The following is a 13,080-nucleotide window of genomic DNA, read 5'->3' on the forward strand; positions in this document are numbered from 1 at the left end:
TGAATTGATTGCTGGTGTGATTAGAGGCCACCGATAGGAGAGGAAGTTAATCAACATGACCTAGTAGCTTTATGGAAGACATTGACTGAATTAGTCATGTCCCCAGCTACATTTCTGGGAGTCAGATTTTCTTCGCCTAAGCTCCCATAGCCTCTTCCTTGCCAATGAAAAGACCTAGTTATGAGTGGGGTAGGCAGATCCTCATCAAACTCTTGCTCTTGAAGAGTAAATTCTTTTAAGGTTGAAATGAGGACAATGTCTCTGAAAGTAACACCCTTCCTCTTTGCCCTTATTTCCTATAATACCCTTGCCTCAAGCTATTTCCTCCTCCAATTCAATCATCCCAAAGTCAGGGCTGTGCACATAATAATTCAGTGGCATGGTTATTTCAGCAGCTCCTATTTCTTTTAATTTTAAAGTTTCTAGTCCTTAGGCTAGAAATATTATTGGAAGTGGGTACGGCACAAGCAGCTTACTTGTGACCCATATTGAGGTCTCCATAGCTGGTGGCCTCTGCATCCGTCTGTCCTGCCCCCCCCCAAAAAAAAAAAAAATATTGCCTTATATTGCCAGCAGGTGATACTTCTGTGACCCCTACTATTACAGAAAAGTCCCCACTAATATGATAAGCGGAGGGCAGCCATGGGATGCTCAAATTATATAGCCCATAGGTACTAGCCACCCTCATTTGTGTGAACTGCTTAAAAGATTATTACCGTATATTAAGCAGTATACATTTTATAAATAAATAGTTATTCTGCACAAGCCCCATTGAAATATATGAGGTTCATGTGCTCCAACAGACCCGTATCTGCACACCACCAATCTTATTCATTCATTTTCCTCAGTTGCCTCATCACACACCTTTCTTTTATTTGTTTACATGAACATCTATAGACAGCTTATTTGTAAAAGTGTCCAACACAAAAACCATCACAAAAACCGCACTAAACAGCATGTGGAATTTCTTCATTACATAGTGTTGACCACAGGAAAAAGTAACAAATGTTCCATTGAAAACAGCACGATTCAATAGAAAAATCTATTTATGTTACTACCAGATCTGCCTCTCCTCGTGACATCACAATTGGTTGCTGGGGATATGAATTGTGCAAGCTCCATCATAAGTCCCTGGAGTAACTGAAACTTATCCAGGGCTTGATATTCCAGCCGACTAAAGTGTTGCTATAGCATTTATATATATCCGCTCTAACCTAATATAACAAGCTCCCGCCAAAGCAAGGCAGGCTGCTTTCAAACAAAGATGTCACCAAACACAGTTGCCAGCACTTAAAGGCAAATAACTGCCAAGGGGGATGGAGATAATACAATAGTCTTGGGCTGGTAATTTTATTTAGTTTTTATTTTAGTCTCATAAAATGATAAGACTTGTCATCGTAATATCAGTTATAGGAATGGAAACAAAGCAGTTTACGGTCCCCCTTTACGATTCATCAGATTTGCTTGCAGATGAGTCAGCATCAGCAAATTCTCTTTTTTTGCTCCTTCTGTCACAGTCAGAGAATAAAATAACATGTGCTACGGAATACAGGTCAGCTCTCCTCATACGGAGCTCGGAGCATTCTTTGTTATTTTGCAACACCAACAAGAATCTGAGCAACCAAGTCATTAGGAATAGAATGGATTTGACACAGACTTCGGGTGCAAGCCTCACCCTCAGGATGGACAAGTTGAGATGTGGTGGATCTCTGGCTTAGCTGGTGGGTTCCCATCTCAGCTGGGCTATGCTGGCGTAATCCCCCAGCCCCATTTCATGTGAAGATACACTGGCATAACTCCCCTATCCTGGCTCAGTTAAGGCCCAGCCAGCTAAGCTGAGCTTAACAAAATTTACTCCTGGGTAAGCAGTGAAAGATGGGTGCTCCAGGGGAGTGGCTGGAGCAAGACCAGGCACGGGGGGGGGGGCTTACCGTGTTGCAGGGCTGGCACAAAGTATTTTGGCATCTGAGGCATACCACAAAAAATCCACACACACACACACACCTGCCAGCCAGTGAAGGAAGGATGGATGAAGATCTACATCAGGAACCAGGGGTGCCAGCTAGGGGGGCTGAGGGACCTTGTCCCCTCTCCCCCAAAAAAATTCAATGACAGGGCTGGGCCCCCTCAATATCCCGCTGCAACAAGCCGGTGTACCTGTTAGGTACATCAGGAATAAGGCTGGGGGGAGACCAGCAACACCTCCTATTCGCCAAGAGGCCACCATAGAGGTGGCATGGGGTGGGCAGATCTGGTCTCCAAGGATTGTGCCACAGCTGTTGCTTTGAGGTAATGCTTGGAAGCTGGATCTGCTGCCCCTGTGAATCCTACCGCCTGAGTTGTCCTCCTCATCTTGCCTCATGTGTGGGCCGGCCCTGCTCTGTTAGAGCCAAACTCTGTTCCGCTTGGTCATGGTATGCTGGCCCAAATAGTGGTGTATGCAAATGTCTGTTTTATAGGCTGGCTGTAGCTCCACTTCTGAACAGAGTCTGGATCTGTCATACAGTGGTACCTCGGGTTAAGTACTTAATTCGTTCTGGAGGTCCCTGAAACTGTTCTTAACCTGAAGCACCACTTTAGCTAATGAGGCCTCCTGCTCCCACTGCGCTGCCGGAGCACGATTTCTGTTCTCACCCTGAAGCAAAGTTCTTAACCCGAGGTACTATTTCTGGGTTAGCGGAGTCTGTAACCCAAAGCGTATGTAACCTGAGGTACCACTGTATTTTACACCATCTTAAGCTGCACCAGCATAATTTATACTGTTTTACCAAATTTAGGAATTCTCCCTTAGTGATACTTGGAGCAGACCATCTCTCTGGGTTGTGTCATTCGAGACTACAGTTGTGGTTTGAATGCCCCCCACAAGCATACAGAATTAGAATGTCAGGGAGAAGGTTCATAGCTAACTTTGCAGCATGATCATCCATATGCAGAGACGGCTTTGTTGCAACTGTGATGCACAATCTGTGTGAATAGCAGAGGAAAGACAATACCACAAGTGATCTCTATTTGAAGAAGAAAAGTGTAGTAAGAAGAAATGTAGGTGGGGTGTGTGGTTTTTCCCCCCTCTCCAAAAATGTAATTAATAGATTACATACCGGACACCTAATCGTGAGAAAGAATCTTTGGAGAGACATAGTAATAAATTGAATCTGACATCCAGAGTGCCAAGCCCGACTCTGAAGAACCTGATAGAGATAAATGGGGACCAATAGAAACAAACATCTGCGCTGCCACTTCCCCCTTGAGCTATAAGTGGGCTAATTGCCAAGAAGCAGAATTTATCTTATTTTTTCTGATAATGCTTGCTGCTATACTCAGATGCATTCAGGAATAGAATTCAGCAAAGCTCCCTGCAGTGCCTTGCTCCAGAATACCTTTTATCTTAACCCTTTCAGTCCTCATCCCCAACCAAAACAAAGCCTAAATACATTTGACTGCATTTACTCATGTACATTCCTTGTTTCCCTATCATCCTTCAGTCACTAGTCCTCATCCACATGTATTATACTTTTCAGGATAAACAAGTGTTTTGGGGTCTTTAACTCAAGAGTCACAGTACAGTGGTACCTCGGGTTACAGATGCTTCAGCTTACATACGCTTCAGGTTACAGACTCCACTAACCCAGAAATAGTACCTCAGTTGGCAGAAATGACTGGCAGAATCCGAGACCAGGGAGAAGAGTCGGTGGAAGAAGACTGGAAGAAATTTAAAGACTATCTACTGAAATATTGTAAAATTAATGAATGATAGAATGATGTTGGATAGCAACTAAGGGGTTTCCAGCTGTAATGATTTAAGGGAATATGAAAAAAGGGTTATAAATGGGTTAAAATCTAATGGTAAGGATTTGCTGAACCAATAAATTGAAGTGGAATACAAAAAAGGGAGGTATGAGGATGTCCGGGAAATAAGTTAAAAGAAAATAAGTAAAAGGAAAAATGTATGTTTTTAACTGTTTTTATTTTGTTTTTTTGTTTTTTTGTTTTTTCTTTTTACTGTTATATTTCAAAAAAAATTAATAAATATTTTATATTAAAAAAACAGAAATAGTACCTCAGGTTAAGAACTTTGCTTCAGTATGAGAACAGAAATTGTGCTCCGGCGGCGAGGCAGCAACAGGAGGCCCCATTAGCTAAAGTGGTGTTTCAGGTTAAGAACAGTTTCAGGTTAAGAACCAACCTCCGGAACGAATTAAGTACGTAACCAGAGGTTCCACTGTATACCAGAAGTAAATGGCATATTCAGGGGTCCTCAGCAATGAGATGGCAAACAAAGCTTAGAATCGGAAAGTGTACAGTTTACTACAAAAGACAGAGATTAATACGCAGATAGAAGGTTGTTTATGCAGGCAGTGTATTTACAGACACCATAGAGGAATGCACACAGAGAGTAGAGTTCAAATAGAAATGAATGTTGCTTCTGTGCATCATAGCTGCCTGTGTAAATGCTGGGAAAGGAAGGTGGAGAGAGAAATATAAGCATGGATATCCCAAGGTGGGAGGAACAGAGAGCAATTCTTCTCCAAGGAGTAACAGTAAATGAGTTTGTCCTAAGCACCAGGCCACTAGGGATTACTTAGGCCAGTGATGGCAAAACTTGGCCCTCCAGCTGTTTTGGGACTACAACTCCCATCATCCCTAGCTAACAGAACCAGTGGTCAGGGGTGATGGGAAGTGTAGTCCCAAAACAGCTGGAGGGCCAAGTTTGGCCGTCACTGACTTAGGCAGTACCTGACCAAGTCTTAGAGGTCAAATGCCTTGACTCCTTGCCAACAAACAACCAGAGGGAAGCTAACAATGGGACAGCGAGTGCAGGTCAAACCTCCAGGGGCTCCCTTTGTGGGCCTGCACTTTCTGGAACTATCACTGTGATGACCACTGGAGAAGAAGGAGCATATAGTACTTCCTGTTCCTCTCTCCTCTCTCTCTTTCTTGGGGCAGCAATGGATGCAGACATGCCTCTGTTATACTGTAAATATAAGTTTTTACTGCTGTCATTGCTGTGAGCCAAGGCAAGAGTAAGTACAGTTGATGCTTGGGTTGCGAACATGATCCGTGCGGGATGCATGTTCGCAACCCGAAGCGTTCGCAACTCACAGCGGAGCATCTGCGCACGCATGGGTTGCAATTCGGTGCTTATGCGCAAAGCGCAATTTAGCACTTCTGCGCATGTGCGACTCCCAAAACCCGGAAGTAACCTGTTCCAGTACTTCCAGGTTTCGGCGGGTCCGTAACCTGAAAAAACACAACCTGAAGCATCTGTAACCCAAGGTATGACTGTAAATCATATTTTAAAACTTACTTTACAAGTTGGTGCCTGATACTTTGTTAAGCGGGGTAAGAAAGGGGAGCCAGCTTACTTCGTAGCTGGACTTGCTCAAAATAAGTTCTTCAGCCTAATTCCTATGCTTTTAATTTTTGCTGGGTGGGATTTTAAAACTCAGTTCAACCCACACCCATGGGTACGTGGAGGGATAAAGTGCAATTAAGATATCCTCTCCTACCTACTAAATCCCATCCTGCACAGTGGAGGGTTCTAATCCTTAAGTGATGCTAATGAGTGGTTCTGTGACTACCAGTAGGGCAGTTCCTTATTACTCTGATGTGTCTTGGATAGTTTGATTAGCTTACAGTTCAGGCAGGCAGGAAGACATTTGCATTTTCATGGGAACTCAAGCACTAATGCATAGTCAGTGTGAGGTCTTCCTATTGATTTACAAAGTTAGAGGTCAGCCAGCTTGCACAGCAACTTTCTTGCCTCATATACATAAAGTTCTTACTTTGCATACTTTCCCAGCAAACTCCAGATTTCAGAGTCAAGGTGCTAAAGAAATAACTAAAACAACAAGGTCAGCTTCTTGGCAACAACACCACCTATAACATGCAAGTCCAACACAAGCCTACCTTACAGAGCAATAACAAGTATTATTGGGATTGTGCATAAATAATGTAAAATGTGATATAATATTCATCATAATATTTCTTGCCTTTACAGTGGTACCTTGGTTCTCAAACTTAATCCGTTCCAGAAGTCCGTTCCAAAACCATAGTGTTCCAAAACCAAGACTCACTTTCCCATAGAAAGTTATGCAAAATGGATTAATCCGTTTCAGACTTTTAAAAACAACCCCTAAAACAGCAGTTTAACATGAATTTTGATATCTAACGAGGCCATTGGTCCATAAAAGAAAAGCAATAATGTACTATACTATAAAATAAAGAAGACAGTATTGTAGATGATAAAAAAATAAATAAAAAAAATCTTACCTGCACTGATGATAGTCATTGTTTGGATGGGGGGCTTTTATCCATTTCTGCAGTCACATAATCAATCAATCAGTAGCTGAACTGGGTTCCACACAGTCACAAAAACAAATTAACCGAAAAAGCCTCAAAAATAAAAATGCAAAATAAATAGCAAAAGCACCAAACTTAATCCACTCCGGAAGTTCGTTTGACTTCCAAAATGCTCAGAAACCAAGGTGCAGCTTCTGATTGGTGCAGGTGCCCTGGAAACAACAGCTGACAGCCGCATTGGACATTCAGCTTCCGAAAAATGTTCAAAAACCAGAACACTTACTTCCCGGTTTTCAGCATTTGGGAACCAAGGCGTTTGAGAACCAAGGTACCACTGTATTCTCCACACAGAACATGGATCCAAGCTAGGCTATTATAATGTGATTATTAATAGTTACATCCTGTCTTTTTTCCATCACAGAATTTAAGGCATCACACATGGACCTTCCTATGGTCTGCTAACTGACCCAACTCAGGTCTGTTTAGGTTCAACCAGGGGGCTGTGCCCTGAGACCATAGACTACTCAGCCACTGTCCAGTGGTTTCCTTAGCCAAATGTACACTAGCAGGCAATATGCAAGACATCTGTTAACATCCATTTAATTTGTCATGCTTCACCCAAATGCCACTGGGGATCTGACCTATAACAAGTTGCAATGACAAGATATGGGAATTGGTGTCGGCCTGGTGTAGCACAGCTACACTGCCCTGGGAACTGTGCTTGGTGTGCTGTCAACTTTACATTCTGCAAATTGCAGCATTGCGAGAAGGCATGTCAAGGGAAATTTTCCAAATCCAAGACTTCAGCTACCACTTGGACAATCAATTCTTGTTCACTCCCCAAAATATATGAACCACAATCTGGCACTGAATGTGCTACACTGATAGCAATGGAAGACGATTCAGCAACAATGAATTTAAGTGCTATAAACGTAAGGCTGGTCTATATACACCACAGATCATGCAGTAAAAGTTGCCCCTGGCAAGTTCTCCTTTCGGATGTTAGGTGAAGGATATTCCATTGAATTCCTCTGTTTATTTATTTAATCCCACCTTTCCATTAAGGAGCTCAAGATGGTGTACCTGGTTTTCACCACCTTCATTTAATCCCCACAACAACCCTGTGAGCTTCATGGCTGAGTGGCGATTTGAACCCAGATCTCCTCTGATCTCCTCTAACCACTGCATCACACTGCACATGCACACACCCTCCACATGCTTGGGATGGTGGGAGATGTTGTCCAAACCATCTAGGGAGCACTAGGCTGGGGAAGGCTGCTCCACATCAAAAAATACAACACGTCAGAGAGGATTCATCATCATGCTCTTTTTTCCAAGGAGGAATATTCAAATATTCCACACAGACACGCAAAAACCTGAAGAGTTTGTTGTCTGAAGGGGCACAGTCAACATTAGAAAGGTATGCTTGCTGCATCAGTCCCAAAGCCCTGTTAGAACAGCATCCTGTTTCTCCTACTGGACTCCCGGGTGCAGCATGTTTTCATGGTGCCCAGGGCACTCACACCAGGGAGTGAACAGGGCCCAGCCCAGCCCAGCCCAGCACTTGCTGCTGATGCCACCAGAGCGACACCAGCCCTGAGCCACTTTGTGAGGCTGATCCCAGCCTCGCAAAGTGGCACAGGGCTGGCTCAGGGAGGGCAGCTTGAGCAGTGCATCTCCCCAAAAAATGCACCCAGGGCAATCACCCTCAAAGCCCCACCCATCCTATGCCTCTGCCCAGATGTCCCTGGGAGCTCTACAAGCAGACAATAGCAGAACAAAATAACCCTCTCCCACGGTTCTTCCCCAGCAAGTGATATTCAGAAGCATGCCATCTCTGGTCCTGGTAGGAACAGATAGTCACTGATACTTGCAGGCAATGATTCAGAAATCGGGTCCTCCCTTAAAGAGGACACGGATTGTGGGTGAGACCTGGACAACCGACCCCATGTATTGTGGGTGGGTACAATTCATAAGCCACAACACCCAATTGGTAGGTCCCTTGAATCTGGGTACAATTTGGCCAATGGGACGCAGTTAAAATGGTTCGAGGGACCTATTTATTCTGTGCAGATTGCCAAAGGAGGGAGTCAGGCTGCGCCCTGACCAAAGGCCTGGAATAAATAATACATTTTATTTATATCCCACCCTCCCCAGCCAAAGCCAGGCTCAGGGCGGCTAACAACAATAAAATAATGCAACATTCTAAAAACATTTCATTATAAAAATTAATTAAAATCAAATTGATGGCAACCATTAAGCAAAAACTCTAAATTTATGCCCATGCACGTGACCCAGAACTTCCTCTTTCGGCGTGTGCATTCGGAACACCTGCCCACCTCTCCCTACTTTTAGGGCTTTGCACTTGACCTTGCTATGCCGTCGTGTGTTGTCTGTCATTGGGACAGGGGCACGGCAGGAGTTTTCCCCCCTTCGCTGACTGGCTGTTGACATTTGGGTTTCACCTGCCACGTAGCAAATCGTCATAGCTTGTAAGGTTGTGGATAGGCTCTGGTTCAGGTGATAGGGATGGGACAACGCTCTCGCCATCCCTATGTGTAGGGTATTATGTTAAAGGAATCCAGGGACTTGATGGTTTGGTCAACCCTGAGAGGGGGTTGTGCCCGTGCCTGAGTCCGGGGGACATTTGGGTGGTGGAGATAGCCTGTTCCCAGCTTTCCGCTTATCCAGGAGTTCACCCTTGGCTGACCTATGCTGGTGCCCTGGGTCAGCGCTACCTGCATGGCAGGGAGCTAGTCAAACCAGAGCCTATGCAACCAGTCACTTTCTGTAATCAATAAAGTTGTGGCCTAAATTCTGCCAAAAACCAAACCAAAAATTTGAGTCAAGTGTGAATTTATTTAGGAGGGAGGTTTCTGGGTCTGAACACGTAAATGGTTTTACCACATGGCTTCATGTGGACTGAGCCTTGGTTATGATGACTAACTTCTGCAGGGTTGTGCCCCTTTTATGTTTGGATTTCTTCTTCCACACCAGTCATGCTATACACAATTGCATAAACTCATCCCTACAAATCTGAGGAACAGAGTACAGGAGAAGGTAAAGTTACCACCACCAAGTGGCAAATCATATAGGAATGGCATAGAGCCGAAAGACCGTGGCTAGGCATCCCAAAAGACAGGGCAGTAATATCTCGTAATATCAAACTATGCACAGGAACAGGATACAATCCTTATATAACATCACTGGGAGGTTACAGGTGAGATGTGATACCAAACAGAACAAAATTCATTGAACTCAACAGTGCAACAAGTGGAAGCGAATGTTCTTGCAATGTCAACTCTGACCCTAAGGACATCACAACAATGACAATTTCACACAAAAGTCATTTGAGAATATAGCAAGGTTCCTATTAGTATGGCCATGAGCAGTTCTGGGGAACAAAAAAATACAGCCAGATGCAAGAAGAAATCACAGCTGCTGGGCTGCCTCAGAAAAGCCTGCTCCGATGAGCAGGGGAAGGGAGAGCTGCAAATGTAATGCACATGGGAAAATGTCTTCAGAATGGGAGTTTGGCCAACATGCTGTTGCAAAGGATGCTTACGCCTTTGATAAAGATGCTCTGAGCTGCTTCAGTAACATTCTCAACACATCAACAAGTCAGGCTAAGAATAATGTTGTGACAAGTCTGAGAAAAAGGCAACATGAGGGCCTTGTAAAGGAATGATTCACCACTTAGAGGGGGAAATCAGCACAGCCTGAGCATTTCACAGCTTCCAGCACCTTGAACCATCATGTACACCCCTCCTGACAAGAGGTAAATTCAAGTCAGATCAAAACTGCTCCCTGCACAGATTCCTCTTAGTCACTTCTTTGCTCTTGAAACACTTGTCATCTTCATCATCGGAAATTACAATTCCCCTGCAACAGGAATGATTCTCACCTCTCCAGCTGAAATTGTTGTTCGTCCCAGCAATCAACAAGCATTGGCTCTCTTTGGCTTCCCAACTGCCGTGTTGCCATGCCTCTAGATAACCACTTGTAAGTATTCCAAGGCTGCTCATAAATTCAGTGCGAAAAGAAGGCAAAGGACAATAAGATATATGCTTTAAAACTCTCTGTTGTATCCACCATTAGCCCTGCTCATGGTGAGTAGACCCTGAGTAGACCCACTGAAATTAATGAACCCAATATTATTATGTCCATTAATTTTAATGGGCTGGATTCAACTTCCCCATTCCACAAGCTGAATCCCCAAACAGGGACCAAGCTAAGAAGGAAAAGGGAAAGGACCCCTGGACGGTTAAGTCCAGTCAAAGGAGTCTATGGGGTTGCGGCGCTCATCTCACTTTCAGGCCAAGGGAGCCAGCCTGTCCTTCCATACCCCAAATGGGAAAGGTGATAAGGTCCTATGATCCTGAGATGAAGAGAAAAATCTCTTTTTATTAATTCTCTGCACATTATAATTCTGTAAGTTGTTCGTTTAATTATTTTTGTTCTGAAAGGGCTACCAATGCACTGAGCAATATGTACACTATAATAAAAATGCAATAATAAAACCCAGCCTAAATCAGTATCTATAATGTCCCTTTTACTTTCCCCACTCTACACTAAAAATCTTTGATCTCTAGCTTTTCCTTGGGAAAGGTGCTTAAAACTCCTAGACGATAGTGAGCCCTTTCTGCATCTTTCTCAGTTATGTCCCTTTTTGAGAAGGGACAGCAATAAGCTTAAATTACATTCTATAAAATAATGATACCATCACACTTGGGGTTGTTCAAAATGCAGGGAGACTTGAGACCTCATACACATAAGCAGACATTTTGCTTTTTTTACTGCTGGTATTCCAGAAGAATTGTTTCACCCTGTTTAATTGGAGAAGATGGTCTCAGCTACTGAAGAATCCTCAGCCTCAAGGCACACAATTTCTAGGCAGCAAACCTGTTCAAGGTGCTATTCTCGGTGACTTTCAGCTGCTTATATGGTAATAGTTGTGCATTCTGCCTGCTTGTCCTCCCCTGCGATATGACAGCCAAAGAAAAAGAAGAAAGAGGTCCCACAAAATAATCATTCTTAGTGCTTAATGCATGTGTTGGAAGTGTGATCATGAGCTCTGGTTTCATCCTCTATAATAGTTACCCTCTGCTCCCACTCCTACACTTTACCTCCTGTTTGCTATTGTGCTGCAGAAACATCGTGCTCAGCAAATGGGCTTACACAGAACCCTCCATTTTCTTTAGAGCTGAAATGCAATTGCTCCCAAAACTATCTTCTCAAAGCTTCGTTTGGTGAATTTAGATGCTGAATGTTCTTCATAAAAAATGGTATCTGGCAAAAGGCCCAACTACCCCATCATCCTGTTTCCAAGAATCATCAGTCAGATGTGCCACAAAGCCCATGAACAGGAAATAAAGGCACCCCGTTCTGTTTTTTACTCCCCAGTAATGGTAAACAGATGTATCTGCTTTTAAAGCTGGAAGTTTCATTTAGGTATGAAGGCTATTAGTCATTGGTTCACCTACCCTCCATAATTTGACTTTTTAAAGCCTGATTTTCTGAATGTCCAGGTATTTTCTGACTATTTGGTATCTGGTATCCTATAGTTAAGGGATGCTGGTGGCACTGTGGGTTAAACCACAGAGCCTAGGGCTTGCCGATCAGAAGGTCAGCGGTTCAAATCCCTGCAACGGGGTGAGCTCCCGTTGCTCGGTCCTTGCTCCTGCCAACCTAGCAGTTCAAAAGCATGTCGAAGTGCAAGTAGATAAATAGGTACCGCTCTGGCGGGAAGGTAAACGGCATTTCCATGCACTGCTCTGGTTCGCCAGAAGCGGCTTAGCCATGCTGGCCACATGACCCGGAAGCTATACGCCGGCTCCCTTGGCCAATAAAGCAAGATGAGTGCCGCAACCCCAGAGTCGTCTGCGACTGGACCTAACGGTCAGGGGTCCCTTTACCTTTACCTTTACCTTTATCCTATAGTTGATGCTTCCAATATTTGACAATATGGTGACAATTGCTGAAGTGTCACAGCATATAGTATTTGACTGGTGACTGCTCATAATGAGATGCTTACCAAACAATCAAACCAGGTTTGACCCAAGACATTTTGCTCCTTGGGATGAAAGGGAAAAAATCACACACACTCTGCGCAAAAGCCAACATGAGCAGCAATTGTATCTTTCTTAAACATTGGTGATGGGACAGATTTCTTCCCCGCGTCCAAGGGCAGCAGGCTTAAGAAGTGCAGGGTCGGCCATTAAGCATGTAGCTTTGGTCCTTCAACACTTCTGTCTCTCAGCCTCCATCACCTGAGGCAGCTGCCTCATTTTACCCACTGGCAGAGCCTACCTCTGCTTCAAGAGATGCCCACAAGTCTGGTGCATGTGCCTTTTAGCTTCTGAGATAAAATTTTACATTCAGCTTCACATTCACAAGACAAATTCTCATCTGAAACTTTATGTTGAAAAATCTGAGTTGTGAAATTGGAAATTTCAGTGACTTTCAAACAGCCATGCCTATGCATTTCAGCTCGTGTACTTGCCTCTCGCACCTAGTGAAATAATATGCTTAGGGAGGGGACATTCCACTAGAGATAAAAGGGTGATTCCGCCCCTTCAGGGAACAATGGGGGAAATAGTTCTACATGAGAGAGTTGGAATATAATAGCAGTTTCTATTCCATCACCAAATTGCAGTTTCTAGGATTCCTTGAGGAAAGCCATGACAGCTGATCTGGTATAAAATGAATATACACTTGGAGTGTAGATGTACTCTCAGAACTTAGACATAGAAATGTAGCACCCAAAATATGGAAACAAAC

Source organism: Podarcis bocagei (assembly GCF_964188305.1).
Source record: "Podarcis bocagei genome assembly, chromosome: 4".
Taxonomy (NCBI): Eukaryota; Metazoa; Chordata; class Lepidosauria; order Squamata; family Lacertidae; genus Podarcis; species Podarcis bocagei.